Source organism: Dendrobates tinctorius, unplaced genomic scaffold (genome assembly GCF_039654945.1).
Source record: "Dendrobates tinctorius isolate UK_male_01 unplaced genomic scaffold, ASM3965494v1 ptg000165l, whole genome shotgun sequence".
Classification (NCBI taxonomy): Eukaryota; Metazoa; Chordata; class Amphibia; order Anura; family Dendrobatidae; genus Dendrobates; species Dendrobates tinctorius.
The window spans coordinates 17964720-17992500 of record NW_027361832.1 but is presented as its reverse complement, the minus strand read 5'-3'; positions in this window follow the sequence as shown (position 1 = coordinate 17992500).

The window sequence follows — 27781 nt, the reverse complement described above, 5'->3', positions numbered from 1 at the left end:
AAAGACAGGTTCCAAACATCAAAAGAGTTGCTGGACAGCTTGTCCAGAGGGTCAAAAGATCACAGCGTGCTAGGCCGCAAAATGTCTGCCAAAGTAGGAAGAGTGCAGTGTGGCACTTTTTTGAACAAAATCCTCATGATCAGGCCAAGGTTATCTGTAAGAAGTGCGCAAAGACCTTTAGCCGAGGGAAAAATCTGAAAAATTTGAATACCAGTTGCATGCTTAGACATTTAACCAGCATGCACTTGCAAGCGTGGACACAACACCAAACCTCAAGTGCCACATGTGCAACTGATCACAACGAAGGTAATCAGCAACGCTACATTGTTTCCCCCACTGTAAGCCCACCGGTTAGCACAGCAGCAAATGTTGAGGTGTCGTTGCAAGACCACAGCAGTCAGGGAATCCCACTGTTATATCAATGAAAGACTGATTCTAGGCCATCAGAAAGAACACCAACTCCATCACCATCATCAACCCTCTCTCAGTCCGCCCTGTCCACCGCTACTTCCACCATATGCAGCTCTCAAGTCCAGCTCACCCTTCCAGACACTATGAGTAGGTCAAGAAAGTACTCAGTCTCTCATCCGCGTACACTGGGTTTGAACGCCCACATTGCCAAACTAATCTCGTTTGAGATGATGCCCTTTCGGTTGGTGGAAAGCACAGCTTTCCGCGAACTCATGGCCTATGCAGTACCACGCTATGACCTACCCAGTCGCCACTTCTTCTCTCGCAAAGCCATCCCAGCCCTCCACCATCATGTGAAAGACCGCATTGTCCATGCACTGAAGCAGTCAGTGAGCGGAAAGGTGCACCTCACAACTGATGCATGGTCCAGTCGGCATGGCCAGGGCTGTTACGTGTCCATCACTGCGCACTGGGTTAATGTGGTGGATGCAGGGTCCACAGGGGACAGCGGTGGTGGGACAGTGCTGCCTAGCCCACGGTATAGGAAACAGTTGGCTGTAGGCGTTCGACCCTCCTCCTCCTCCTCCAGAAGCGAAAGCTCGTCCACAGAGCGCAGTCGTACGAGCACTCCATCTGCAGCTGCCACTGTTGCACACGATGTGTCCCCCTATCGAGCAGCTAGTGGAAAGCGTCAGCAGGCTGTGTTGCAGATGATGTGTTTGGGCGACAGACACACCGCCGAGGTGCTGGCCGAGTACTTGAAGCGACAAACTGAGTCATGGCTGGGCAGTGTACATCTTGAGGCAGGCAAGGTAGTTAGTGATAACGGCCGTAATTTTGTGGCAGCCATAGCCCTTTCAAAACTCAGCCACATACCTTGCTTGGCTCACACCTTGAACCTGGTGGTGCAGTGCTTCCTCAAAAATTATCCGGAGTTAACAGCCCTGCTCCAGAAGGTGCGAAGACTGTGCGCGCACATCCGCCGGTCGCCTGTACACTCCGTTCTTATGCAGAAGCTGCAGCGATTGCTCCACCTTCCCAACCACCGCCTCATTATCGACATTGCAACAAGGTGGAACTCCACCCTGCACAAGGTGGAGCGGCTGTGCGAGCAGAGGCAGGCCATAATGCATTTGTGGGAGGATACACGGCCAGGCACTTTGAGAGCAGACATGGAGTTGACAGGTGTGCAGTGGTCGAAGCTGAAAGACCTTTGTAAAGTCCTTCAGTGTTTTGAGGAATGCACACGGCTGGTAAACGCAGACGACGCCATCCTAAGCATGAGCATCCCACTTATGCGTCTGCTCATGCAAACTTTGACGCACCTTAAGGAGCAGGAGTCTGCAGCCAATGTTGAGGAGGAGGGAATCCTTGATGACATTCAGCCATTGTCTGCTCAGGGACCTCTCCTGGACGAGGTGGAGGAAGAAGAGGAGGAGGAGGAGGATGATGGGGATGATTACTTAGGGGAGGAGGATGCATCTCGTGGGGCAAGTGAAAATGTTGGCGTGGCAAGGTCTGGTACAGGGTTTGTGCGTGACTGGAGGGATGTGGATTTGCCAGAAAGTGCTCCTCCACCCAGCACTCGCAGTGCATCATTGACACCGGGAACATTGGCCCACATGTCAGATTATGCTTTGCGGATCCTAAAAAGGGACCCCCGCATTGCCAAAATGATGAACGATGACGACTACTGGTTAGCCAGCATCCTGGATCCTCGCTATAAAGGCAAATTACAAAACATCATGCCACAGGAGAACCTTGACCTAATATTGGCTAATAAACAAGCAACTCTGGTAAATCGGTTGCTTGAGGCATTCCCAGCACACAGCAGCGGTGATGGTTCTCACACGAGCCGTACGGGCAGGGGGCAGCTTGGCAGAGGTGTTCGTGGTGCACACAGCAGAAGTGGCGTTAGAGACAGGGGTTTCATGACAATGTTGTGGACTGATTTTTCAAATACCGCTCACACAACTGGTAAAACTGCATTGATGGAAAGTGACAAGAGACAGCAGTTGTCAACTATGGTTACAAACTACTTTTCCTCCCATATCGATGTTCTCCCACACAGGTCATTCCCCTTTGACTATTGGGCCGCTAAACTGGACACCTGGCCTGAATTGGTACAATATGCCTTACAGGAGCTCGCTTGCCCAGCTGCAAGTGTGCTATCGGAAAGAGTCTTCAGTGCAGCTGGATCAATCCTGACAGAAAAAAGGACCCGTCTGTCATCCCAAAATGTGGATGATCTAACCTTCATTAAAATGAACCACGCATGGGTTTCCAAGGATTTTGTCCCACCTTCTCCTGATGACACATAGGGTGACAGAAAAATGGCTTGCTTTGGTCCACCTCTTCCTGGTACTTCACCTATTTCGCCTTTTGCATCAGCTGAATGTCCAACATCAACATATGCCACTTTCTAAAACTCCCTAACTGTGCTGCCTCCCCCCCATGGCCGGGGTCACCACCTAGCGCACGACACCGTGCGAGTGCCGTTGCCCTGGACAGGTGGGTAGGCCGACTCTTGGGCGCGGGCACTGGCACAGGGTCCCTCATAGTGCAATCAAGTGTCTCTGATGGTGGTGGTGCACACCCGACGTCAGACACACCGCTGTACTATGAGGGGCCCAGTGCCAGTACCGACGCCCACGAGTGGGCCCCCCTTGCTTGGGCAGGGCCCCAGCATTTGCAATCTTTACCTCTCCCTGCTCCTCCGCTGTGTAATCTGGGCCGTCAAATCCATACTGTGCCTGACACCGTCTGAGCCTGCCTCCTGAGACATATATTTTGAATGTGTACGCTCTCCATACATGTTATCCAGGGATACGGTACCCTTTCTAACCTTTGTGCAATCACGTGCAATCCATACTGGGCCTAACACCGTCTGAGCGTGCCTCCTGAGACATATATTTTGAATGTGTACGCTCTCCATACATGTTATCCAGGGATACGGTACCCTTTCTAACCTTTGTGCAATCACGTGCAATCCATACTGGGCCTAACACCGTCTGAGCCTGCCTCATGCTGTATAGACATATATTTTGAATGTGTACGCTATCCATACATGTTATCCAGGGATACGGTACCCTTTCTAACCTTTGTGCAATCACGTGCAATCCATACTGGGCCTAACACCGTCTGAGCCTGCCTCCTGAGACATATATTTTGAATGTGTACGCTATCCATACATGTTATCAGGGGATACGGTACCCTTTCTAACCTTTGTGCAATCACGTGCAATCCATACTGGACCTAACACCGTCTGAGCCTGCCTCATGCTGTATAGACATATATTTTGAATGTGTACGCTATCCATACATGTTATCGAGGGATACGGTACCCTTTCTAACCTTTGTGCAATCACGTGCAATCCATACAGGGCCTAACACCGTCTTAGCCTGCCTCCTGAGACATATATTTTGAATGTGTACGCTATCCATACATGTTATCCGGGGATACGGTACCCTTTCTAACCTTTGTGCAATCACGTGCAATCCATACTGGGCCTAACACCGTCTGAGCCTGCCTCATGCTGTATAGACATATATTTTGAATGTGTACGCTATCCATACATGTTATCCAGGGATACGGTACCCTTTCTAACCTTTGTGCAATTACGTGCAATCCATACTGGGCCTAACACCGTCTGAGCCTGCCTCCTGAGACATATATTTTGAATGTGTACGCTATCCATACATGTTATCCAGGGATACGGTACCCTTTCTAACCTTTGTGCAATCACGTGCAATCCATACTGGGCCTAACACCGTTTGAGCCTGCCTCATGCTGTATAGACATATATTTTGAATGTGTACGCTATCCATACATGTTATCCAGGGATACGGTACCCTTTCTAACCTTTGTGCAATCACGTGCAATCCATACTGGGCCTAACACCGTCTGAGCCTGCCTCCTGAGACATATATTTTGAATGTGTATGCTATCCATACATGTTATCCAGGGATACGGTACCCTTTCTAACCTTTGTGCAATCACGTGCAATCCATACTGGGCCTAACACCGTCTGAGCCTGCCTCATGCTGTATAGACATATATTTTGAATGTGTACGCTATCCATACATGTTATCCAGGGATACGGTACCCTTTCTAACCTTTGTGCAATCACGTGCAATCCATACTGGGCCTAACACCGTCTGAGCCTGCCTCCTGAGACATATATTTTGAATGTGTACGCTATCCATACATGTTATCAGGGGATACGGTACCCTTTCTAACCTTTGTGCAATCACGTGCAATCCATACTGGGCCTAACACCGTCTGAGCCTGCCTCATGCTGTATAGACATATATTTTGAATGTGTACGCTATCCATACATGTTATCCAGGGATACGGTACCCTTTCTAACCTTTGTGCAATCACGTGCAATCCATACTGGGCCTAACACCGTCTGAGCCTGCCTCCTGAGACATATATTTTGAATGTGTACGCTATCCATACATGTTATCCAGGGATACGGTACCCTTTCTAACCTTTGTGCAATCACGTGCAATCCATACTGGGCCTAACACCGTCTGAGCCTGCCTCATGCTGTATAGACATATATTTTGAATGTGTACGCTATCCATACATGTTATCGAGGGATACGGTACCCTTTCTAACCTTTGTGCAATCACGTGCAATCCATACTGGGCCTAACACCGTCTGAGCCTGCCTCCTGAGACATATATTTTGAATGTGTACGCTATCCATACATGTTATCCAGGGATACGGTACCCTTTCTAACCTTTGTGCAATCACGTGCAATCCATACTGGGCCTAACACCGTCTGAGCCTGCCTCCTGAGACATATATTTTGAATGTGTACGCTATCCATACATGTTATCCAGGGATACGGTACCCTTTCTAACCTTTGTGCAATCACGTGCAATCCATACTGGGCGTGAGAACGGCTGGCGAGCTGTTAAGCAAGCTACAGCACCTGTCCAGACAAGTACAGGGATTCCCTAGCGAGGAGACTTATTTGATTGTTTTCAATGTTGGGACAGCAATTTTTGGGGAGCACTATACTCTGGAGAATGATAGATGGGGCCCACCATACACTGGAACATTCCAAAGGTGGACATCAGACACTGGAGCAGCATTTACAGGGCCCATTATACACTAGAGCATTAGAAATGGGGCCCATTATGTTTGGAGCATTATTTGGGCCCATAAGACAGTGGAGCTTCATCCATGGGGACCAACATATACTGTAGCATTATGTGGAGCTCATCATATACTGTTTCAAACATTATATGGGACCAATGATTCTGTATGGAGAAATAGATGGGCCTCGTCATGAGATGTAAAAAGTGAGGTATTTTTCATTGTACTATACCGCTATTTCTCTGCCGTATCGGAGCATGATGAGTTGTGGTATGTGTTAAAGGGGCGCTCTTTCGCCCAGGGCACATGAAAACCTGCAGCCAGCCCTCCCCCCCCACAACTTTAGCCAAATAACCCCCATTTTTCAGTGCGTAACTTGTATTATGAAGTTAATTAAGGTTGACAAGCTTAAGAAAGAAGAATTGATGCTTTTGGCATTCAAATGGGCACTGTAGGTGTGTTTCCTGTCCTCCTCTCACTGCCGACTTTTATTCCCCATTGACTTACATTGGGTTTCGTGTTTCGGGACGACCCCGACTTTTCCCTATAATCGGACGATCTTGCTCGACCCGACTTTTGGAAAAGTCGGGTTTCACGAAACGAAACGCGACCCTAAAAAACCAAAAGTCGCTCAACTCTACTAATTACACTGTTGAACCGGGCGCGTAAAATGCAGGAGTACCAAGACGCACTAGTTAATTCATTCATGTACTCTTTTCCACCACATAGCAGTGATGCGCGTGCACTAACAGGCACCTCAGTGCGTCCTGGGCCCAGCGAAATCAGTTCAGAAGCCGGTAGCAGAAACAGTACATCTGCTACTGACACGTTCAGTATACCCAACCTGTTCCAAAGATTTCTGAACCCGCAAACAGTTCGGGCACCATCAGCACAGACAGTGCAACGCACTAGGAGGCAACGTTACCGTGACATGATGGCATAATACCTCTCCACCCCTGTCAGCGTGCTTCAGGATGGATCTGCCCCCTTCAAGTTTTGGGTCTCCAAGTTGGATACATGGCCCGAGCTTAGCCAGTATGCCTTGGAGGTCCTGGCTTGTCCTGCTGCCAGTGTGATTTCTGAACGCGTCTTTAGTGCAGCTGGCAATGTACTAACAGACCAACGTACCAGACTATCCGCTGCAAATGTGGACCGGCTTACATTCGCAAAAATGAACCAGGCCTTGATTTCTGGTGACTTTTGCTGCCCTGGGCCAGAATAGACAGGTTACATGCATGGTTGGTAGCAGTATGCATGCTCTGTCATGTGCCTATGTTGCACACAGCGTCATCTGTTATGCCCGTGCTCTGGACTCTACTACCAACATCTAGCACCTGGTTCTGTGACTGACTCTTTCACCTCATACTGTTTTCCATGGGCTCTAGTACCGCCAACAAGTGCCCATTTTCGTGACTGCTGATTTCACAGCATGCCGTGCTTCTGGGCTCTAGTACCGCCAGCTAGTGCCCATTTCCGTGACTGCCACTTTCACAGCATGCCGTGTTTCTGGGCTCAAGTACCGCCAGCTAGTGCCCATTTCCGTGACTGCCACTTTCACAGCATGCTGTGTTTCTGGACAACAGTACCGCCAGCTGTACCTCGTTAGACCAAAGTGGAAAAAAAGGACGACAGATGCCAAACACCTATAGGCAGAAGCACAAGAGGCGGGATCCAGCTACGCCGGCTGTTTCCTGGCAGTGAAGTGCGGACACAGGTGCCTCCCCCGAGGGGTAAACCGAGTTCCAGCATAGCCAGCTGGTTCTCGGGAGTGCCCAATGGCACGGGTACCTCCTGCTCCAAACCGTGTTTCGACAACACTCGCTGTTACACGGTTGTGTCCGCCGCACTGTTCCATGCCCCCGCCGTACATCATTCTGGCTCAGTTTGCTGTTATCCATGGTGTCGGCAGTGTAGGAGCCCCCTACGTGGACTCCGGGACCTGGCGCTCAAGGCTGGTCTCGACAGTGCCAGTAGGTCCTGCTCCTCCCCTGCTGCGACTGCGGAGTCCGGGTTGCGGGGGCAAATGTGGCTCTTGTACCTTCTGCCGAGAAGACATTACTCCGGTAGAAGACCCAAGACAAGAAGACAGATGCAGAAGACCCAAGACAGGAAGACAGATCCAGAAGACCCAAGACAGGAAGACTGATGCAGAAGACCCAAGACAAGAAGACAGATGGAGATGTCCCAGGACTCCTGTCTTTTTGCTCTTGAACTTTTGTCTTTGTGGGGTTCTTTTTGGCTTATGTCACTACTACATTGTGGTATCCGGGCTACAGTAATGTCAGCTGTTGCCCAGTACAGCCACTGGCACGTTTACCTTCTGCTGCTTATCTGGGTTCCAGTAACGTCAGCTGGTTCTCAGTAGAGTCAATGGCTTAGGTCCCTCCTTTGTGGTATTCGAGTTCCAGTAACGTCTGCTGGTCCTTGGCAGTGCATTCTGGCACAGGTATCTCCTACTTAGTTAACGGGCTCCGGTAACGTCAGCTGGTGCCCGTTAGTTCCATTGGCTCTTATGCTGATTTCTGCTGCCTATACAGGTTCCAGACTCAACAGCTGGTTCTCTCAAGTTTCTCTGCCTACTGCTACTTCTGCATATTTCCTCTGGGTTTGGGACATTCTGCGACCAGCCAATAGCAGAATAACCATAGACGGAGGTTTAGGAAGCAGTAGGAGCAGATGTACATGAACCAAAAGCAGAATATCAATATGCAGAATTACTGAATAACAGTAATATAATCAGCAGCAGAAGACTAAGCATGGTTTAAAGGGAGTGTATCCGTTCCTCCACGTGGTGCTCCTGGAAACTCCCTGCAAAGCAAGGTGAGCTGAACGCGGACACTTGTCAGTCAAAGAGCATATTGACACCACCACCGGCAGTTTTCATTTAATAATGTAAAATCACTAACCCTAACCCTAACTATCCCTAACCCTTAACCCTTAACCCTTACCACTAACCCTAACCCTAACTAACCCTAATGACTAACCCTAACCCCTAACCCTTACCCTAACCCTACTAACCCTAAACCCTAACCCCTAATCATAACCCTACTAATCCTAACCCCTAACCCTAACCCTACTAACCCTAACCCCTAAGCCTAGTAACCATAACCATAACCCCTAACCCTAACCCTAATAACCCTAACCCCTAACCCTATCCCTACTAACCATAAGCATAACCCTAACCCTAACTAACCCTAACCCTTACCCTACTAACCATAAACCCTAACCCTACCCCAACTAATCCTAACCTAAAGAAGAAACACCGCTGTTAAGAAGATGGTGACCAGTTTTCCTGCTACAGCTTTCGCTCTATGCATTTTTCTAGCAATTTTTTTGCTCCTCTGCCTCTACAAACTCCTTCCCCATTATCCTGAGGTGTTTCCCCTCCATTTTATCCATTATATAGCACTGTAGTGGTCATTTTGTAATTCCGATTTTTTTCTCCCATTGACTTGCACTGATATCGGAAATCGGAAATTCCGATATCCGATATTTTCCAATATCAGAAATCGGAATTCCGATATGATATTGGGCAATATCGCTCATCCCTAGTCAGAACCACTCCTCTGCGGCCTAGGGATTTACCGCACAGCGTCACCTGTAGCCATACCACCCCGGCAACAGGGACCGGTAGTTGATTGATGGCTACCAGTCTGATCATGGGTCCCTACTGGGGTCTCCCTGCCTCGGGGAAATTCTGCCGGAAATAAATTGCAGGCATAGTTGTCACTTGTGACCCCGTGTCCACTAGGCACTGGACGGCACGGCCCTCTACTTCTGCCCATACCACCGGACATTTTGCGACCAAATCTTCGGGACTTCCACCACCCCTAATCATGGTTTCTGGCTCCGAGCGATGTCCCCCCAGCCCAGAGCCCTCTAGTTCAATGGCCGCTGAGGTGGGTATCTCCCACGCCGAGGACACTCTCGGGCAAAGTGACCCGGCTCCCCGCACTCATAGCACCGGGTCTGCGAAGACTGACTGCCCTGGGTGGAGCGGGGCCCCCAGAGGCCGGGATTGAAACTAGGCCATCCAGTCCCGGACTCAGTCCTTCTTTTCACTTCGGCCAACTCGCCCTTGATGGTCTTCAATTCTTGTTTCATCTCCTCCGCCCATTGAGGCTCCTCAACTGCGTTCACGGAAGCCTCCACACTCCGGACCTTCCCCACGGGGACCGCCATCCCCTGCTCCTGCTCTCGAGCATGTGCTTGACTTCCCACCTCTGAAAAGTCCATACGTGGATTCATTCTGACCTGCTCCCGCAATGTCTGCTTTATTAACGGGTCCCGCAGTCCAGTCACCAACAGGTCGCGTAGTGTAATGTCAATAGGTCCTACCCCTACACCGTCCTTCCTTTCGATGGCCGTGTGCAACTCTTGTAGGACATTCATATACTGGGTGATGGTCTACCCCTCCCCCTGCATCCGACTGAACAACGGGGTCCTCAACTCTCCCACATTGGTTGGGTCCCCATGGGCCTGTTTTAATCTGTTGAGTTCACGGCCCTGCCCTGGTCTGGGATGTCGTTGTCTGTGCTCGGAGACTGCATCCTGCCGACTACGCCAAATGTAGGTAATAGCAGGTACGCAGGATGCAGTGACAAGGCATGAGACTGAGTTGTACTTTGGGGAGAAACTTTTATAAATTTAAGCTGCTAGGGTTATACTAAGCAACCAAAACAAAGTAACAGATATTGTCCTCACAGGGACTCAGCACAAACAAACAGTTTTAAAGAGAACATGACTAACCCGGCAAAGGCCGGTTACTATAGGGCCACGATATGGCCAACTACGGGTCCTTATTTCCTATAGTGTCACTTATCCGTCCTGACGTCCCTCGGCGTCTCTGATGAAGCTGCTTTGACGCCGCAGCCGCTGGGCCCAGCTGCTGAAGTTCTGTCGTAGTCTTCAGGTGCCCCAGCACCCAGGAGGAGTTGGGGCACAACAGGCCCTGAGGGAGTCCTTTGATGAGGTAACCCCCTGTTGAAACAGCGGGGTTCTGCTAGTTAGTAAGTTCAATCAGACTCCAGTCTCCAAGCAGGGTTGTGTCACAGTTACCAGGAGTGGCAGTTGGCAGGCCACGTGCACGGCCTGGGCCTAGGCAAAGAGTTTCTCCGTAGGCAAAGAGTAGGCCCCAACTGCCGACTGCAGCAGGGTGATGTCAGCTGGGGGCGATGATGAACAGGCCGCAGCCGCGGGCGGAAGCGGGGCGGCAGCGGGCAGGCTGCAGCTGCGGGATGGAGAGAAGCGGCAGCGGCCGCAAGAGGTGGCGGACAGGCCGCAACGGGCTGGAGCACAGCGGCAACAGTTGCGGACGACCGCGGGCAGGTCGCGACCCCGGATTGGAGTGAAGCGGCAGTCTCCTGTCGGTAAGTTCAGCGCTTCCCCTCCGCAGGCGACTGTAAATCTCCCTTCTGCCGCTGGTCTCCTCCTTTGTCACCGTCTGTCACTCTGGCCCTCTCAAACTCCCACAGTATCTTGCTTCGTGTCTGCCGTCCCGCCAACTGACTCCCCTGTGCGCTCCCTGTCCCTTTTATATTCGCCCCTCTCCTTGCTGTCCTGTCACTCGCAGCACTCCACTCTCCTCCACCGTTCCCCTGGTACAGTTCCCTTAGGAACCTAGATGGCGGTACCCTTGGTTCCGGCCTGGACACTATGCGGGGGCCCTCCTCCCTACAACTGCATGGACTTGCAATTAGCAATGAGCATACCAGAGGAAAATTGAGTTCTGGTACCCAACCAAACTTTACTCCAAAGTTCGGTATGGGTACCAGAACTCTACCCAAACTTCAACCAGAACCCAGTGAAAGCAATGGGGACCCAAACTTTGGAGTTTGGAGTCTGTGACGCTCTCTCGCTTTCTCATCTCTACATACAATGTACAAATGACTTGCAGCTCTGACATAAACGCAAGTGTGATCCACCATGATGGATTTTCAGTTACTTGAGTGAAAGGGGGACTGTAGGGGCACTGTAGAAGACTGCAATTTGTAAGTATTTTACTGCTCTTACTACACTTGTTATTGCTCTTACACTACATTGCATACACATTTTGACAGGTTTTGAAAATAAAAAAAAATTTCTTGGGAGTGCTTCTTTAAAAAGTTAGTATAAAATCACTATTTTTATTATTTGATGCCTTCAAAGCAAAAGCATTTTTGTAGCTGAATGCATGGACAGGAGAAAAAAGTGACCTAACCAGGCTGAGGCCAACTGAGAGGAAGATTAAAGGAAAGATGTGTAAGTGCCTTTCACTAAAAAGAACTGTAAGCTGAGGCCGTAGCACATGAAAGAGTAGAGAAGATAAATGATTGACTACTCTGTCTAATAGGAAATGACATATCCTTACATCCTTACTGATACCATTCACTACCTTTACATATTCAATACACGATATAAGAAGAATATGTCTATAAAGCTGACAGTGATTTCCCTATATAGAACACTTAACTGAGGCTTTTATCAGAACAGTTTTGGGGGGAAGAGAAGTAAGTGCCCCAAAACCACCTGTGGGCTGCACTCCACCCTCTATCCACCAGCTGCTACACAGGATCTAAGAAGTTTAACTTACAGATATGTTCACACTTACCTTTTATTGGAATTGGCTATAGTTTATAATTTCCCCTAAAAGAAATTTAAAACATATTATGACATTCTAGCAAATCCCTTGAGAGGCTGCAATATCCATCACAACCACATAGAGAAACACACTGCATAGCCCAAAAATTTAAAAAGGGACTGCACACCTATAACATTAAATAAAAATTCAGGTGCACACTGTGCACACATACAAGATGAGCCAGCACACTGCAATTAAGGAAAAAATGAATTCCACTAGTGCTACTAAAAGAAAGTATTAGCATTTTTAATGGAAAAAGTATAAAAGCCACCCAATTACATCAAGGGGTACATATTAGACAACGATAACACAAGTAAACACAAGATGAAGTTTTTAAATGAAGGTCTTTATTATTAAGGGAAAACTTAATCTAAATCTACAGGGCCCTGTGTGAAAAAGTGATTGCACCCTAAACCTAATAACTAGTTGGTCCACCGTTACCAGCAACAACTGCAATTAACCATTTGTGGTAACTGGTAATAAGTCTTTTACAACACTCTGGAGGAAGTTTGGCCCACTCATTTTTGCAGAATTGCTGTAATTCAGCCACATTGGAGGGTTTCAGAGCAAAAACTGCCATTTTAAGGTCATACAACAGCATCCCAATTGGTTTAAAGTCAGGACTTAATTTTGTTTTTCTTAAGCAATTCAGAGGTGGACATTCGGGTGTGTTTTGGATCATTGTCCTGCTGCATAACCCCACTGCGCTTCAGCTTGAGATCACGGACCGATTGCTGGACATTCTCCTTCAGGATTTTTTGGTAGACAGCAGAATTCATGGTTCCATTTATCACAGCAAGTCTTTCAGATCCTGAAGCAGCAAAATGGCCTCTGAGCATCACACTACCGCCACCATAATTTACTGTTGGTATGATGTTCCTTTTCTGTAATACTGCGTTATTTCTACGTCAGATATAATGGGACATACACCTTCCAAAAAGGTCAACGTCTGTCTCGTCATCCCTCAGAATATTCTACCAAAAGTCTTGGGGATCATCAAGAAGTTTTCAGGCAAAGCTGAAATGAGTCTTTATGTTCTTATTGCTCAGCAGTGGTTTTCATCTTGGAACTCTGCCATGTAGGCCATTTTTGCCCAGTCTTTTTCTTATAGGGAGTTGTCACTGCACTCTTGGTGTAATTTTGATTAGCCAGCCACTCCCGGGAAGGTCCACCATTGTTTCCTGTTTTCGCCATTTGTGTATAGTGGTTCTCATTGTGGTTCGCAGGAGTCCCAAAACTTTAGAAAAGGCTTTATCACCTTTCCAAGAATGATAGATTTCAATTACTTTGTTTCTCATTTGTTCCAGAAATTCTTAACAGCATGGTGTGATGTTTAATTCTAATTGTACGTAGTCTTGTTTTATGAATTTTTTGGTTGTGTTTATTTCGGACTATGAACGCCTTATGGGCAGTGGACCCTTACCCATCCTCATTTTCCTGAAAGGTTTTAATTATGAACTTGTCATGATCCAGGACGGGATTTCGCTTTGACCCGTCCTGGTTAGACTATGGGTTAATTGTGCTGCCTCTCTCTGGCAGAAGGAGGCTATTTAATGCTCACTGGACCTGGTCCGGTGTCAGTTATACTCCTGCTCTCGGCTGAGTTAAGTGACCTCTTGTATACGTGTGCCTTGTGCCTGATATCTTGCTTGCTTGTTCGGTTGTGATTCGGTTCTGTCCCTGTTACGAGTTCTGCCTGACCCTCTTGTACTGCGCTACCTCTCGTGTATGACTCTCTGCTTGTGACCCGACTCCTCTCTGCTTGTCCCCTTGGTACCACGTCGCCCTCTTGTGTACGACCTTTGGTTTTGTCTGACTACCCGTCTGTTTGTCCCTCCTGTACCTCGTTTGCCCGTACTGCTGTGACCTCTGTTTGCCTGACTCTGAGTTGTTGTATGGTGTCCTGTCCTATTTGAAAACAGGACGCTAAGCCCCGCCCCCTTGCAGTCACATGACCATAGGTCCCGTGCCAGATTACTCATTTTCAGTGTCCGCAGGTCCTGTGCCTCTTTACTTTCCAGCGCTGACTGGACCCTGACACTATTAGCCTGAAGCACGCATGGTCACCTCTGCTGCCCTTCTCCACAGGTATCTTTTAGCACTGCTTCTGTACTCAGGACACGCGCACTGGCTCTATGAGCAAGTGCAGTACGGTGTCTCTGACAGAACTAAGCCTCGGTCCCAACTATATTCCTATCCATATGAGCATGCAAAATAAACAAGGAACAGGCAGATACTGTATATGCGTAATTTTATATATATATATATATACATAATTCCTATGTCAACGCATATAAAAAATAGAGTGTAACTTAGGAGTAACACATAGCCATATAGCTGCTGAAAATGCTAGTAAGACCAATCAGTGTAAACACTGAAGCTGCTAAAGAAACAGATTTAATATGTGGTCAATAAATCGTGTTGTCACATAAAGATAATATAACAAACTTTATTGAAAACACAAGTATAGAATAAAATCAATTGCAAGACTAAACATATGAAAGAGATGACATGTACAAGTGGAAGCTGTTAGGTACATGTGTATAAAGATATATTATAAACTGGCCATATAGTCACATGTGAAAATGACAACTGCTGTAGCATAATAGCTGGAAAACTGAATAAAGTTCTTGGAGTGCTTAACCTCTCCCTGATGAAGGTATCTACTGAATAGCGCATCGGGCTAGCCGCCCCACTCACCAGCAGAATCCTATACAGGTATTCAGTTACCGTATATGATTTTCCTTGAGCCATGACAAATTACTGCTATTGGTATAAATATTATGCTATACACTTCCAAAACTTTATTATTTTACTATTTATTGACCACTAGCAATGAGCGAGTATACTCGTTAGGATTCGGTACTCGGTGAGTGATGAGGTACTCGCGGTACTCGAATCCTAGCGAGTAAATTTCACTACTCGCATCGCAATATTCGGATCTCCCACCGGCATGTGTTAGCCAATCACAGTAAAGCCGCCACCTTCTTTGTTGTGGCATTACTGTGATTGGCTGGCCGCGCAGCATCACTGTATCGCTGAAGCCCCTGGAGAGCGGTCGCATCAGCTGATGCGGCTGCTATCCAAGGGAGATCGACGTGGGACCCTTGTTATTAATGGGATTACGGCGGAATGGTGAGTATAGGTTGCTTTATTATTTTAATTTTTTTACAGGTGATCGATGGCTTTGGAGAATTAGGTGTGTGCGCTGAGTACGTACTCTATGTTATGTGTTGTATGTTATGTGTATGTACTGTATAATATATGTTGTATGTTTTGTATGTCTTTTTTTTTACATTCATCACATTAGACGGATGATGGGAATACGACTTTCGCATCATCCGCTAATGCTGTCACTGTAGCGGGCATAGCCGGATGGGACAAGTAGTCCCACCGGGCGATGCCTGCACAGGCCCCGCACACACACACACAGTCCCACAGACCCCCACACACATTGTCTCCACCCGCACATATTCTCTGCCCATTACTCGCATTTCCCATAGCTTTACATTGGACTCGCTACTCGTTAAGAGTACCCGAGTGTTAGGAGCTTCTTGTAACGAGTACAGCGAGTCCGACTATTTCACTACTTGCTCATCCCTATTGACCACACATCGGTTCTTTTTTTTTTTTTTGTCTTCTCCAGTTCACATGACTTCTGTCCTGGCACATGGAGTGTTGAGTCATTGTTTTTAAGGAACATCCATATTTAGGTACAGCTTGTCATGATTGGATGGCTTTTACAATTTTACATAAAAACAATATTAACTAAGTACCTTTCATTCTTTACATTTACAACAATAGTGGAATTCACTTATTTATTAAAATAAAAGCTGATCATCTTGCATTACAAATTTTAGGTAGTCACAGCTATTACTGGACATGTTAAAGAAAATATGTCAGGATAATTTTATTAATCAAGCTGACGGTATAGCTGTTTAGATTGTAAAACAATAAAAGGAATAACATCCATTTTTCATCAATCTGATTTGTCATCCCTAATCCTTGATATCACTTGCAAATTAGCCTGGAAGTCCATTGGGGGTCTGTGTCACGTGATCCAATTTATCACTGAAGATCGTTATTATATGAGAATGTTATACTGGCTACCAGGGACGGACATATTACTGGTTGGTGCAAACTATGCAGCCGTACAGGGGCCCAAGAGGCAAAGGGTCTCATTTTCACCCCCAAAGCAGGTGGATTTGTGCATTATGATGAGCTATTAGACTGTAAAGGGACCAAATAATGTTCTTGCACAGGGGCGCTCCTCTGTTTGTGTCCACCATTGCTGGTTGCAATACGTGATTTCTCAACCATTTCCAAGCTGTGTGTCAAAGGGACTTAAATTGAATTAAGGGCATCCCGCAGCAAAGATTGGGCCAGCCACATAGGCTACCTCTATGGTATTCCTACCCTCAGTATCATATCACAAAAAGGCTTATGAGGGCTCAATGTTAATTTATGGCACCCTGTGATTTCTATCTACGCTTTGGCAAATGTGTCCATAAAGAAATTCATCATTATGTTTCAGCTGTATACACTGAAACAATTACTGTGTAGCCTGGAATGAACTTATTGTGTTAAGCAGAACTAATAGAATCTCATTAGAATCAAAGGAAGAGTTATAAAGCATAGTGACTCGCCAGGTGTTGTGATGTGTCGTTCTTCTGCCAGAAGGAATAAATAAATATATATTTAATTTACTCTTGAGAGAAAAACCTTGACATTTTTTTCATTAAAATGTGCTGGCAGGTTGCACTGGCCTACGTTCTAATCATTTTGTTGTAAGAAATTAGTAGCAATTATTAGGTTATTTTGAGAAAACTAATGCATGAAATAACAAAAATTAAAGTAAAAAATGAAAGAAGTTCCATATTATTTAAAGTGTGTGTGGGGAGGAGGACTCCCAGACAGTGAAGGGGCAGGTGCCCAGGGGACTGGGGGAGTGATGCTGGGGGGACAGTGGGGGGAGAGACTTGACTGAAGTTGTCAGGGAAACAGGGGGCAGGGCAAGCTTTCCAGGAGCAGGGGGCGCGCTGAAGTGGCAGTTGGCAGATAGCCGGACTACAGACAGGAAGCCGGTGAGACAGAGAGGACCAAGGGAGCGGACGGTGTGTTGTGGAGAGACCGACAGGGCCCTGTGAAAGGAAAGCTGCGGACTTACCGATTAGTGACACGCAAGAGCCTTGCACTGGCGGCCGCTCCCCTCATACGGATGCATACAGCCGCCCCCGCTGTTTCCCGTCCTGCTGTGACAAGTCCACAACCTCCACTGACCGATGCGACTAGAGACAATTCCTTTACAGCGGTCAGGACACTGCCCCCTTGCCTTCTCCCACAGCTGCATCCCTGTCATCACCGGCCGCAGGGCGCGCCACCTCACTACAGGCGGCAGTAGAGGCCCCCGTCCAGTTTGCTGAGGGACCCTGGGCAGAGACTGGTGTACGGTTACATTTAGAGACTGCGTCATCACCTCGCCCCACCAGCACCGCTTCTTCAGGGCCTGTTGCGCCCTACCGCCACCATTTTCTTCAGGGTCTGTTGCGCCCCACCGACACCATTTCTTCAGGGCCTGTTGCGCCCCACCGGCATCGTTTCTTCAGGGCCTGTTGCGCCCCACCGGCACTGTTTCTTCTGGGCCTGTTGCGCCCCACCAGCATAATTTCTTCAGGGCCTGTTGCGCCCCATCGACACCGTTTCTTCAGGGCCTGTTGTGCCCCACCGGCATTGTTTCTTCAGAGTCTGTTGCGCCCCACCAGTACAGTTTCTTCAGGGCCCGACGAGCCCAAACCTTCCCGGAAGATCGAGGCGTCAAGGCAGCCGTATCAAGACCTCTAAGCGGCCGCATCTGCAATCCCGAGCAACGCATGGAAGGATAAGTGGACTTTAGAAATAAGTGTTATAGTTTGGCCATAGTCTGGTCTCTGACACCCGGACTAGCCGGGTTGCTCTCATTTACACAAAAAGTACTGTTTATTTTATTGAGTCCCTGCGAGGACAGATTGTTTGTTACCCCATTTTTCCCGTTCAGCATAGCCCTAGTGGCTTCAATTTATAAACAGTTTATTATACAAGTCATACCCTGTCTCGTGTGTCGTCACTGCATCCTGAGAACCTGCTAGAACCCTACATGTGTCTGACATTTCAGGTGACTCTTCATAAGAAATGTGTGTTATGTGTGTGTACATGAGAAATAATACTATTTCTGGACATTATATGACTTTTATCCTAACTATATGATCCGTTTTCACCCTTGTAGGTTTTATCTTTTGTTTTTCAGTCGTCTCTGAGCTAGAAGGTGGTGACTAACTGCTATGATGTCTCTCATGCCCAGAACATATGGACGTGAGGGATTCCTGCTGACCTGTCTCTTTTTAGCACATGTAAAGAAGCACCAAAGTATGGAGGACAGAGTTGAACAGTGTAGCTGGAAACTCTCAGGAGAGGTAAAACTGTTTCTAAAGTAGAATCACAATTTGTATGTGCCTCTCTTATAACCTCTGCTTCTTTCTCTGCTCCTCCTTGCGCTCTGCACAGTTTTTAAATGAAATCTGTAACCAGACACTTAACTGAGCTGGTAGTTGATCTTATTTTGTTATTTTGACCAATATGTCTCAATGATGAATTTAGTAGACAGATGGGGTTGTTCATAATTGGGTGAATAATGGCTAAATGGGCATGTGGCTCATGAGTAAGTGGCTAATATGTAGAAAAAGATTATTTCCTTGATAAATTACAAAGTTTGTTATAGTTGATTGTCCTATTAACTTGTGATTGTCCTATTAAGTTTCTTGAAATGACATTGACCATTTAAATCAGGTATTTGTATTTTATTTAAATGTTCCTGTTTTCATGCTCGCTACTGTAGCGCATGAAATAGAATGACATTGGTGTTTTTCTATAGGTCAATTTATGCTTTGCCTAATCTAATTATCATTATAATACAATGCATCTGATGACAAATGACAGTCCTATTTTTACTTATTGAAACCTAATTACATCAGGGTAGGATAGCATTACTATTATTGAGATGATTGTATCTTGTGACATTCAAATTAATAAGGTTCAGCAATTTTTATTTTTTAATTCAATTAGCAGCGCATATCAAGTACTTCAATCATCCTGATGAGATGTATGTAACGCTCTCAGGTTTTCTAGGACTCCTTTCAACTCATTTCAATCTCTTTCATGCATTTAAAGCCTTATAAATGTTAAAGTGAAAACACCATTAAAAAAAATAGATAATAACTAAGCAAGAGCCCATTTATTAACATAGTGCATTGATAGGCTTTTCATGTTTTTCAAGATTTAAAAAAAGAAAAAAAAAGTCCGCAAATGATCCCTCTTATTCATTTGTGATCAAGAAGACCACTGACTTGAACTGATGGTGTCACTGTTAGAGGTAACATCCTTCTGTTGTAAGTAAAATGAATGATGTGGCACATTTTCCATAGCGTCTTTCACTTCCTCCCTACTAATACATTGGCCACATGCCAGAGTCTAATTGGGATCTGTGTTTGGTAGCACTACTGCCCAGACAGTTAGTACCAGTTGTGGTGGTGATGCATCAGCTGTTGCTAGTGGTGCCCACATTTTTATCAATAACATGAGTTGTGTTCTGTTTATAGGCTACTACTTTATTTTTTGATACATCATAAATAAAACTTTGATTAACTTTAGATAATCTTTTCAACCCCAATTATTCAAGCCTTGCAAAAAAGGATATAACAAGAAAAGTTAGGTAGGTACACATAAAGAAAGCAAAATATGTCAGCAAAGCACCACATAGGAGTGAAGTGTACAGTTTTCAAAGTGAACTAGTAAAACCTAGTAAAACAGGTAAAAAAAAGTGTAGTCAGCTTACCGGTCTGCAGTGAGAAGAAAAAGAAGAAATACTAGGTAGGTACACAACCAAAAAAGAAGCACCTGCAACAGGGCACTGTATTGGTGTGTGTACAGATGAAATCAGGTATCAGCTCTATAGGAAAGCTAACAAAGATACGCACATTATCTTAATAAACGAGACAGGTTGTCTTTCAAGAGAGTCTCATTTATAATTGACTTGATTATTGGTAAAACAATTATTTGGAAGAGACAACAAGTCAATGTCATCATATCTTGATAAATTGCAAATATGGCTCCTATGTGGCGCTTGGACGTAGGTGTCAAAATAGAAGTTTGTGCTTTCCAATTATTTTAAAGAATAGGAGAATTTTATGTCTGTTTGTACATTTTCTTCAATATTTAAAAAAAAAAATGTTCCTCCTTCATAAAAAAGATTGTCAGGGAAATGCAAAAACTCTGTACTGTCACTTTTGACATGCAAGCACACCATATGACACTGATTTCAGACTTTTTTTTCTATAAGAAACATTCTGCAGAAAAAACCCATCCGAGAAATTGCTACAACATTAGGAGTGGCAAAATCTACAGTTTGGTACATCCTGAGAAAGAAAGAAAGCACTGGTGAACTCATCAATGCAAAAAGACCTGGGCGCCCTCGGAAGACAACAGTGGTGGATGATCGCAGAATAATCTCCATGGTGAAGAGAAACCCCTTCACAACAGCCAACCAAGTGAACAACACTCTCCAGGAGGTAGGCGTATCAATATCCAAATCTACCATAAAGAGAAGACTGCATGAAAGTAAATACAGAGGGTTCACTGCACGGTGCAAGCCACTCATAAGCATCAAGAATCAAAAGGTTAGACTGGACTTTGCTAAAAAACATCTAAAAAAGCCAGCACAGTTCTGGAAGAACATTGTTTGGACAGATGAAACAAAGATTAACCTCTACCAGAATGATGGAAAGAGAAAAGTATGGCGAAGGCGTGGTACAGCTCATGATCAAAAGCATACCACATCATCTGTAAAACACAGCGGAGGCAGTGTGATGGCTTGGGCATGCATGGCTGCCAGCGGCACTGGGTCACTAGTGTATATTGATGATGTGGCACAGGACAGAAGCAGACGAATGAATTCTGAGGTATTCAGAGCCATACTGTGTGCTCAGATCCAGCCAAATGCAGCCAAACTGATTGGTCGTCGTTTCATACTACAGATGGACAATGACCCAAAACATAAAGCCAAAGCAACCCAGGAGTTTATTAAAGCAAAGAAGTGGAATATTCTTGAATGACCAAGTCAGTCACCTGATCTCAACCCAATTGAGCATTCATTTCACTTGTTAAAGACTAAACTTCAGACAGAAAGGCCCACAAACAAACAGCAACTGAAAACCACCACAGTGAGGGCCTGGCAGAGCATCAAAAAGGAGGAAACACAGCGTCTGGTGATGTCCATGAGTTCAAGACTTCAGGCAGTCATTGCCAACAAAGGGTTTTCAACCAAGTACTAGAAATGAACATTTTATTTACAATTATTTAATCTGTCCAATTACTTTTGGTCCCTTTAAAAACAGGGTGGCACATGTTAAGGAGCTGAAACTCCTAAACCCTTCATCCAATTTTACTTTAATGTGGATACCCTCAAATGAAAGCTGAAAGTCTGAACGTCAACTGCATCTGAATAGTTTTGTTTAAAATTCATTGTGGTAATGTCTAGAACCAAAATTAGAAAAATGTTGTCTCTGTCCAAATATATATTGACATAACTGTAAATGATACACCATTTGAAAGGTAAACTTGCCCCCTTAAGCAAGAAAATAGCCAAACAAACCACACACCCACGATTTGATGATAAAATACAGTTTAAACATTATTTTTCATAAACTTGCAGTAAGGAAAAATTACCTGCAGGTGGCACCACAATACCCCAAAGCACACTGCCAACACATTTGTGTACATGCACTGCTTTTTTGGGGATTACTTCACCCCACACACATGTAGGGAGGAGGACCCCTCTGCAGAGTGTCTGGGCCGGAACCAAGGGGACCGCCATCTGAGTTCCTAAGGAAACAGTACCCGGGGAGCAGAGGAGGAGAGTAAACTGCTGAGAGTGACGGTATAGCAAGGGGAGGGGCGAGTATAAAAGGGACAGGGAGCATGCAGGGGCGTCAGTTGGTGATATGTCAGACACGGAGCAGGAGATGGAGGGGGCGTGAGAGAACGAGAAGGCCACAGACAGTTCAGAGAGGAGACCAGCAGCAGAGGGGAGATAGGCAGTGGCCCTCAGGAAGGAGGCGCCGAGCTTACCGACAGGGGACTGTCTCTTCACCCCAATTCTGGGTTACGATCTGCCCCCGGTCATCCTCGACCGTTACCGCTGAACCCGAGCCTGCCGCAGCCTATCCGCTGCCTCTCCCAGCCGCTGCCACCCCACTTCAGCCCATGGTTGCGGCCTGCCCGCTGCCACTCGTGGACGCTGCCGTTTCACTTCAGCCTGTGGTTGTGGCCTGTCCATCGCCACTCACAGCCACCTTCACCCCGCTGCAGTCAGCAGTTGGGGCCTGTTCCTCGGCAGCAGAGACACTCTTCACACAGCCCCAGGCTGTGCGCGTGGCCAGTAAACCGCCACTCTTGGGAACTGCGACACAAACCTGCTTGGGGACAGGAGTCCCACTGAACTCGCTAACAAGCACAACCCCGCTGGTACTACAGGGGGTTACCTCATCTCAGGACTCCATCAGGGCCTGTTGTGCCCCAACTCCTCTCTGGGGCGCCCGAAAACTACGCCAGATCTTCAGCAGCTGGTCCCAGCGGCTGCGACGCCAAGGCAGCCTCATCAAAGACGCCGAAGCAGCTTCATCAGCAACGCAGCTGCAACAGAGACACCGAGGGACGTCAGGACGGATAAGTGACCTTATAAAGCATAAGGACCCGTAAACGGCCATACCGCGGCCCCATAGTAACCGGCTTCGGCTGGGTTAGTCGTGTTATTTTTAAATAGTGTTTGGTTCTACTGAGTCCCTGCGAGGACAACTGTTGTTATCCCTTTTTGGTTGCTTAGTATAGCCCTAGCGGCTACAATTTATAAAAGTTTATTTTCCAAAGTTCAACCAGTCTCGCGTCTCGTCACTGCATCCTGCGTACCTGCTGTTACCTACACACACACATGATGCACCATTTGAAAGGTAAACTTACTTCCTTCAGCAAGAAAACAGCCAAACAAACCACACATTCACGATTTTATCACTAAATACAGTTTAAACATTCATTTTCATAAACCTGCGGAAAGACACAATGACCTGCAGGTGGCACCTCAACCGGAAAACATTTTTTGGCCTCTACTTATCAAAACAATTTGTTGTGTTACCAATCTACATATATAAATACCTGTCTGTGTTCATCATCTCATGAAATACATTTACACTTGACCAGCTTGCTTCTTCTGAAATTGCCTGCGTCCCCTATGATCAATGTGCGAAAATTTCGCACAGGCCAGGCCAAGCTAGTACTATATATAAAAAACGCTCTAAAATGGCTGCTGCACTCCTTTCCTAGGCTTCAGTACAAGCTATTATTGTCCCTCCTAATTGGCTGTATTGCACCATGTGATGTGATAGCTGCAAGGCATTATGGAGAAGCCTATGTGGTCATGCCTGAGCTCATCTTCCTTATCTGACTGATGCAACATTCTGCAGTATATAAAAAGGTGACAGACATTTTTATGGCAATAATTTGACTGAAATGTGACTTGCATTGAATTTATTAGATAATCTCTAATTACTATCTATGAAAATAAATAAATAAGGCAATAATGCATCATTACTTCCTTGTATTAGCCGATTCACATTTCTGATTTTTGCATGTCTATTTTCAACTTTGCTGTGTAGATGGAAGCAAACCAGCAGAGTCATTTCATTATTATTTGAGGGTAAGGGATTTTATGACAGCTCTTATTTATACTGGAAGGGTGTAATAGCAACACAAGGAACAACACTCTGTACTAAGAATTACTACTGCACTTTATATAACAAAAGTGTATGCCGCAAATGATCATGCCTTAAACATTTTTTACAGATTAATAACCCCAACATTTAAAAAAGTATCAAAAACATTTTTTTCCTCTTCTACAAACATATAATTAATTTATAATAAAATAAAATGCATGAACTTTCTCTAATAATCAAAGCAGATCCACTACTTTTTTATTTTTTATATCCAAGCACCGGTTGTCAAAACACAGTTCCTAATGGTTAGTGTTACCAGTGGCAAATGTAATCAGTCAAATATGATATGACTACTGTTGCAAAGGATTCAATGTTGAATGATCGTGAAGCTTCAAAATGCCTACTAACTTCTCAAAACCTAAAAAAGTCAGAATGCTGTAAACAGTATAAAGTTCCAACCTAAACGTCCTGTCATTGATGATTAAGCGTTCAGAAACTTTTCTTCCGAGACGTTATAAATCAGCTGAAATGCAGGAATGATCATGCTGTGTGTACTATAGGCACAATACAGGGCTTTCAATGTGTTTACACTTCTGATATCTGAAGGGTAAAACAGATTATGTACCTGGCAAAGTGACTTTCCGAAAGAGCATAAATCTATAAGAAACAAAAACAATATTAAATCATGTTCAGCTTTACAATATTATAATAACCATATACAAAATATACTTTTTGTTTAAACTGATATACTGCACATAAATCATGAACAAAATATACAATATTAATTTCCAAACAAAATGTATTAGTATAAAAACTTCACTAAAGCTCTGTTCACACCTGAAGCCATGATATTTCCAGATCAACATGTTAGGCTATAGGTCGAACTCTATAGACTTAAGTTTACCTTCAAGCTTAATAACTATGAAACTATATCACCGGAAGGCTCCAATGAATTTATAACGGGGCGATTGAGCGTCCGTCGTGATTCTTACATTTTCTCAGTAAGAATAGCGCTTCATGCATCACTCTTTTGCAAATATGCCAAATTCAAACTAACCATCCATGGTGGATAGGAACAGAACCTAAGTCAGACGTTAAAATTCTTTAGCTGTTTCTCTGAATGCTGAGAAATAATTGCCAAATGCCCTGATTTTTCTAGGTCGCTATTGTCTACAATAATAGATCATGTAATGAGTGGGTCTTATTAAAATCACACCCAAAAGTAGGCAGGCTGGGGTTTTCCAGGCCGATTTGGGGCATTCGTGGTGACTGGGCTTAAATGTTCTGAGTTTTGTGGTTTAGCTGTTGGCAATTTTGTCAGTACTACAGTGTATTTGCACATTTTTTTTCATCTTTGGTTCTATCTGTTAAATGGTCGCGATGTGAGTGTACACCTATGCACGACACTTATACCAACATATGCTCCGGCTCAATTTTTTGGTTTTGTTTAAGTTTTTTGTACTTTGTACAAACTAAGGTTGCAGCCCCCCTTATTTGGGCTGTTAATTTTGGTTATCTAGCTTTAGACGGCAGGTGTCTGTACAGCCCTGCTCTGCCTTATCGATTTTTACATCTGCTGACAGTGAGGTGAACTACAAAAGTTAGGTATTGTCCCAATTGGGGTACGCCTTGTCATGGTGGGATGGCTTTTATGCTTTTTTGATCAAAGCAGTATAAACTAAATGCCCTATGTTATTTACATGTACTATTGCTATTTTTTTTTACTTATTACAAGGTATTTGCTCATTTTGTTTTTAACTTAGGTTTTGGTTGTGGCCATTAACAAAATGACCACAGTGTGAATGCACACCTATGCCTTGCATTTAGACCAACATATGCTTTTCCTCAATTTTTGGATTTTGATTTTGTCAGTGGCAATAATTATTTTATCAGACGACTCGTAAATAACAAATGTGTACACAATCCCCCATTTAGTTTATTACACCTAACTGTGCAGATATTCAGTTGGTTTACACAAAGTTTTTTAAGAAACAAATGTAGGATAAAAAAATGCCATATACAAGAGGACACTATTCGCTTATTTTAGGAAAAGAAAAAAAAAATATTAAAATCTACATGTACATGGAAAATGATCTTTCAAGAGATATTACACTATTATTTCTAACATTTTTCTGCAAAGTTTGAACAATATGGTGGCTCAGTGGTTAGCACTGAGCTTTGCACCTCAAAGGATAGAGGTTCAAATCCCTCAAAGCACAAAATCTGCAAGGAGTTTATATATTCTCAATGGGTTAACAATGGCTTCCTATGTGAATTCCGATTTCCCCCTAAAGACATACCGATAGGGAATTTGGACTGTGATGTGTTCTCCAAAATGGGACAGTGATGGTAATGGTGCTATGTAAGAAAATAAATTAGAATTGATGAAGATGAAATTTCAGCAGATAGTGCACATTAACAAAAAAATACAAAGTATCTGGCATTTTAGAATATATATTGTAAGCGACAGGGGCTGATTCTTTAAGTTCGTTACCAAATTTGTGGCATAAAACACCTAAATAAGTCACAATATACCAATATAGGAGTAGAATTAGTTGGGCAGGGCATGGAAACACTGTCAAATTTACAAAAAGTTTTGCTACTTTAGTGGTATATGTTACCCCAGAAGTGTACTCCAGCATGCCAGTTAACAAATGAATATAATTAATTTAGCAGCAGGAGCATCTTAATAAATAAGACACATCATTAGACACCCCATTTTCGGCCTATAAGATGCGGCCACCGCCATCAGTGGCTTATCTACAGCATTCTGTAATGCTGTAGATAAGCCCCTGATGTAACCTGAAAGATAAGAAAAACGAGTTAGATTATACTCACCGAGGGACGTCCTCTTCTTTGCTTCCTGTTATGGCTCCGGCACAGGTGTACTGCTCTGCCCTGTTGAGGGCAGAGCAGAGTGCTGCAGTGCGCAGGCGCCGGATCTCTCTGACCTTTCCCGGCGCCTGCGCACTGCAGTACTCTACTCTGCCCTCAACAGGGCAGAGCAGTACACCTGCGCCGGAGCCACGACGGGAAGCAAAGAAGAGGACGTCATCGCTAGAAGATGGGAGGCGCTGGACCCGCACCGTGACACCCATCGGACCGGACCACCCCCGGTGAGTATAATCTAGCTCGTTTTTCTTATCTTTCAGGTTACATAGGGGGCTTATCTACAGCATTACAGAATGCTGTAGATAAGCCCCTGATGGCGGTGGCCCCATCTCATATGCCAAAAATGAGGTGACAGATTCCCTTTAAGTGAGCCCCTTCATTAAGACTGGCATGCACAATGCCATTTTTGATGCAGCGGGCATATTCCACACTGCTTACATTGCAAATGAGAAAACTGGGTCACAAGAATTTTAGTGAATAAAAATTAATTTCTTACTTAGCAAGACACTGAGTTTTGCTAAGTGAGAAATTAATTTTTTTTCACTAAAATTCTTGTGACCCAGTTTTCTCATTTGCAATGCAAGCAGTGTGGAATAAATAAATAATTAGTAGAATTTCAGGACTCTCTACTCGGACCCTCGACATTTCTTCTCTTTGTGACATGAGCCGTGATTGCCTTCAGATAAATGTTGTGATAACTGTGCGGTGTGTTTACAGGCTGACAGCATGAAAGAAGAGTGCAGTGCAAAATAAAAAAAAGTGTCCAAAAATGTAGAATTTCTTTTTTACATCTGCAACATGTACAAAGCATGCTGTCGAACAATTGGTGACAATTTGATGCCTGATTCAGATATTAAATTCTTCACATACATGTTTTTCATGGATAGAACACAAGCCCATTATAGTTTATGTGACTATTCATATGCATGTGTGTTTTTTGCAGATTGATGGTCTG